The sequence below is a fragment of the Conger conger genome, chromosome 15, assembly GCF_963514075.1.
Source record: "Conger conger chromosome 15, fConCon1.1, whole genome shotgun sequence".
NCBI classification, from domain to species: domain Eukaryota; kingdom Metazoa; phylum Chordata; class Actinopteri; order Anguilliformes; family Congridae; genus Conger; species Conger conger.
In genome coordinates, this window is record NC_083774.1 from 32,195,882 (window position 1) to 32,201,314 (window position 5,433).

Genomic DNA, 5,433 nt, shown 5'->3' on the forward strand with positions numbered 1-5,433 from the left:
AGTGGTGAAAATGGAAAAATAAATAAATAAATCGCCCACTTCGTTTTTACTGTACGGCCTTTGGCTAGGCTATATGTTGACCTCTCTTGCCGTGGTTGACTCTGTCTATATAAATCTATGCTCCTTTTTTTCATGCGGAGACCTAATGCGGCTAATTTCACTGATTTCAAGAAAGAAGGATGCTATTGTTCGCCGCGCTGGGTCAGACCCATGCTGCGCACACGTGGATTCCGTTTATTGTGGTTCGTCTCGGCACAATATTCAAGCATCGCTTGCGAGCTGCAGGAGCAAAAAACGAGAAGCGTCTTTTGAATAAAAACAGATAATACGGAAGGAAAAGTCGACAATGGTTTTTTTTTTTTTTTTTTTTTTGCAGGATTCGCTTTTGCCAGCGTTCTTCTCTGTCTGATCGTTTAAGAGAAGTGCATTCTGAAGTCTAAAGCTAAGACCTGTGACTAATAGCGTTTGACCAGTGCTCTATCCGTTTTGTTCCCCCGGCCATTCATTTAAAAGTGGTTATCTTCAAATTTATTTCTGAAAGTCAACTCATCTTCTCTGAACGCAGTTGGAAGAAGTGAGGGGAAAGACCGCATGTGTCACAAGCAAACTCGCTGGAGGTAAAGCCGCATGAAATTGCGCATTAGGCACTGAGGACGCAAGGCGTCGCACAGAGCAACGGTATAGACGAATTAAAATTGCATTTTAATATTTTACATTATTTAAATAACAAAAAAGTTATTTTGTATGCGCGTTTCTCCAACGGATTAAAGTGGCGTTTCCCAACATATTTTGTATTTGTTTGAAGCCATTTCCCGTTCATATGTTTCATTGAAATTAGGGTATAGGCTACATTTATTTGTAAGCAACGTTGTTAGGGGAGCGTGATTCGGCGTTTGTCCCCTGGTTTCTTAAAAGAGGAAGGAATGCTAACTGATCAGTCGTGATAGCCTACGATTTTGAATCACATCATTGATTTATGGTTGGTTAGATATTCACGTTTATGTTGTGCCACTAAATGTTAATGTTATATGATTCATGGCTTGATTTAATTGATGGGACTTAATTGGCTTATGAAGACGTCTAATTGAACTAACTAGGGTGATTTTATTGGCATATGTATGCATTATTAATTTATTTTCATGTTTTTATTACGCAAATGGTACTCGCGTTAATTTCACTTTCATTTTTATTTTTTTTATAATTATTTAAACGCGTTCGATTTCAAAATTAACTTTTCTCTGAAAATTCGTTTTCCTAAATTATTTGTTTACTGAAGTGTGTAGATCCTGAATGAGGGAAATGGTCCTACTTGATTCCCCTTCTGCTGTTTTCCTTTGGTAAAAATGTAGGTAGCCTATGTAGCCTATTTTAGGCAATATCAGGGAATTCAAATTACTTCGCTATTAGACTTAAACAGGTATGCCTGAACCGAAAAACCTGCGCTCAGTTAAATACAAGGAGAACGCCTCCATGAAATTATACCCTCTAAAAAAAAGTCAAATTTGCATGATCCTTTTTTGAGTTATCCAAATCTGCGCCGGCTAGGGCAGACATATTAAGACACCTAACACAGTACTTTCTCAATTCAGGACGAAAAATAAGTAACAGTTAGACGTTCAAAGCTTTTTATTCTTTTACTTTGCCCAGAAAATCCCTCTATTGTGCCAATCAAGCAGATGGTTTGCAGGAAATATAGCTTAGCCCCGGTGACCGAAACTAATTTCAACTAGCTTTCCAAGCCTGGCACGTTTGTTTTCCTTTTACCAAATACCGCAAAACAGCTGGCCCGACTGAATTAAACCCATTAAAGACACATTTCTAAGATATTATATCCACACAGAATGTCTCCCTCTTGTGTGTCGCACACAAGGGTTAGTTGCATTTCAATGAAAAATGTTCCTGAGTAGCACACCCGGAACCCAGCAAAAAAAAAAAAAACTTACAAAAAAAACTAAAAACATTTTACTAAATAGATTAACTAGACCATTGTTTTGCGTCACATTTATCAGCTTCATTAAGTGAATGGCTGAGCAAATATATTACCCATGCATGAAAAGCTCTTTTTGGGTCGCTTTATTGTTGTGCTTTACCATGACAGGTGGTTAACTGTTTTTATTCTCTCGCTCTTTATTGGTGTGGAGGAAGGGTGGGTATCACTTATGGATAAGCAGACAGATTGAACCTTTTTTTTCTCTTTTCGACACAATAAAATTGTTTAAACTTCCCATTGTCCGAAATGTTGCTGCTTTAAAAGAAAAGCGAAGCTTTCCGTATCTTTATGCAAGTTTACTTTTTTTTCACGGACAATTCCCTAAATAGTGTGTCTAACATCTGTGATTGTTTCTGAGATGTAACCAAAATTATTCTGAAATAAAAGGTCCAAAATAATTGTGTGAGAAAAATGTGGTTTGGTTCACCCGTCTTTCTAAACTTATCGCCGAACTGTAAAATAACCCAATTAAGTGATGCATGCTTAACTAAAGTATTGAAACTCTTGACATTTCAGCTTTAAACTAATAATGACAGTTGAGAGAGAGTAACACTAATTTCATCATTTGCCCACGGATGTACCAGGATTATAAGTGCCCTTTAGGCTCATGTAAGTATTTAGGAAAACTAAACCAGTAATACGTAAGTCACTAATATACGAATGCTAGCCTAATTTAATTTCTAAAACTCCCATACCAAATGTAGAAATGTATTGATTCATCAAGTGAGCACGTTAAACAATTCATGTGACATAGTTTCAGACGGTATGGATTCTTCGGGGGAAAGCGCGTGGGCTTTGTCTTAACACCTTGAGTAAGCCTAATGCTCGTGCTGGGCTCAGCTCTGTTAAAATCCGTCCCGGCAGCATCTGGTTAAGAGTAGTCTAAGAGCCGGGGACTGTAAGGCACTGAAAGGATTAGCGACGCCGCAAGATATAGAATGGCATTGACAAGCATTAAATCGATATTAACTTTGCATTAAACATAACCCCCTACCCCACCCTCCCTTTTCAAATGAAAAAAGCCATATCTCTTTGAACAAAGCGCTCCAGTCTGCGCGGATTTCAATGCACCTGTTCTTTGATTTGCTTAGCAGCCAACGCTTTCTGCGCATGACGGAATAAGATTACCAAGCATTAAGAACGTTTTGGTTGTCAAATATGAGCTTTGGTTTAGGTGATGATTTTGAAAGACAAATAGTTATTTAGGTGTTGTTTGTAACTGTTTAAACATATAGGTCTGCACAAATATATTTCAATGTAAACAAATAAGCCTGTATAGTGGTTATATACTTTATTAAACCACATTGACCAAAAAACTGTAGTTTTACAGTGCTATTAACTACAATATACGTTTAGTAGCCAAAATTAATTTTGCCTTGGCATTTTGAAAAGTGGCAGATTATTTAAGTCCTTAATTCAGGAAACGACATAGTTAGCAAAGACAAATGATTTTACACCACTCAGCAGGAGAGATGTTTAACAAATGATTATGACACCTATTATCAAAAATAATTTAGCCTTTTAGAGTCCATTCAGGTAGCGACAACCAGAATGAGGAAGAGGCCTAGAGAGTTGATCTATTAGCATACTCCATTAAGTAACCATAAGTACAGACCTGGCATATGGTCCACAGAATCGTCCTCCATGAAAATGGGTATATAACAGTATTTGCATGGATTTGTATTTGTGTTGTGTAAAGAAAATGTTATCAGCAAGTTATATGGAGTGTCTGAAAAACACCACAGCAAGATAAATACACAACTTTCTTCTTTGAAATTCTATTGTAAATGTAAATATTGTAACACATTAAGTTACTTGCTTGTTTGCCATGTTTGTTACAGTAGAATCCCGGAAGGTGGCAAGGTCACCATATGGCAAATTTAAATAATATGCAAATTAAAATAATACCTTCAGTCCCATTAGACTTGTTTTTAAAAAAAGACTTTACTAAATCACATATTACAGTTTTTTTTGATTGCCAAGACACATTTCTTGAAATTATGCTCCATTTCCCAAAACTCTAAACACAATTTACCACAAACTACAAACTGCCATGTCAATACCAAACTCTCCACTCAAAACCATGTCATCTTACATCTAAACAAAACTTTGGCTTCATATGTGCTGAAGTAAAAAAAACAAAATAAATTGAGTGAAAAATTTAATGTACTGAAGAAATATGCAACTGATAAAGAACGTAGAATACAGTAAATTAATTGGAATGTATTTACCAAAATAAACCAATGAAAAAACAAACAGTTTGTACATAAAGAAAGAAATCACATTCATTCTGCCTCCACATCCCATCTCTGGTCTGGCCAGAGATTTTCATCAACATCACAGGTAATATTAGCCCTGGACAGGCAGCTTTCAGTAAGATAAAACAGAAATAGCAGCTTAACCACTGCCATACCCACAGAGCCAGCTTGTACCCAACTAACACAAATCATTCTCAGAACATGTTATAACATCCATAAAACATTTTGTGTTTGCATTGGAGGTCTAATGTAAGACTTTTTGTCTATGTGTTATTTCATGAAAATGTGTGCAATTAATTTTGTTCATTGATAAAAGTGATTTATGATGATTGGTAATGACATATGTGAAGACCCACAGCCACAGCTACATTTAGCAATGGGATGTGTTGCACTTCGATGAGCTAATCATGCCTTGGGGAGACTGGAGTACCACCCCATAGTCTGAAGGAGTAACCGTGGAGTAACAGCCCGTAGTCTGAAGGAGTAACCATGGAGTAACAGCCCGTAGTCTGAAGGAGTAACCGTGGAGTAACAGCCCGTAGTCTGAAGGAGTAACCGTGGAGTAGCAGCACATAATCTGGGGGAGTATCCCTGAAGTAACTCTGGAGTAGCAGAACATAGTCTGGAGGACTAACCCTGGAGTAACTCTGGAGTATCATCACATAGTCTGGAGGAGTAACTCTGCAGTAACAGCCCATAGTCTGAAGGAGTAACCCTGGAGTAACAGCCAATAGTTTGGATGAGTAACTCTGAAGTAACAGCCCAAAAACTGGAGGACTAATCCTGGAGTAACTCTGGAGTAGCAGCATATTCTGAAGGCATACGCCTAGAGTAACAGCCAATATTTTAGAAGAGTAACCCTAGAGTAATAGCACATAGTGTTCAGAAATGAAGAGGAGCTCTCCATTTCCCTCTGAATATAATTACAGTCTGAGTAAATAACTGTCAGGCTGTCTGGGATCTCTGTTAGACCATGCACATAAGACACTTTATTTTATACATTCTATTTGAGACATAACCCCTTTCTTGAAAAAAATCTATAAATATAGCTGACCTTTGGATATTCATGGCCAGTTCAAATGACACTCAATCATTTCCGAGATGGCGGTATGCACTTGAGAAAGGTCTTGTGCTTCTGACTACACATCCCTTGAGCCTTTCCACAGACTTATCCTGAGCTCTACT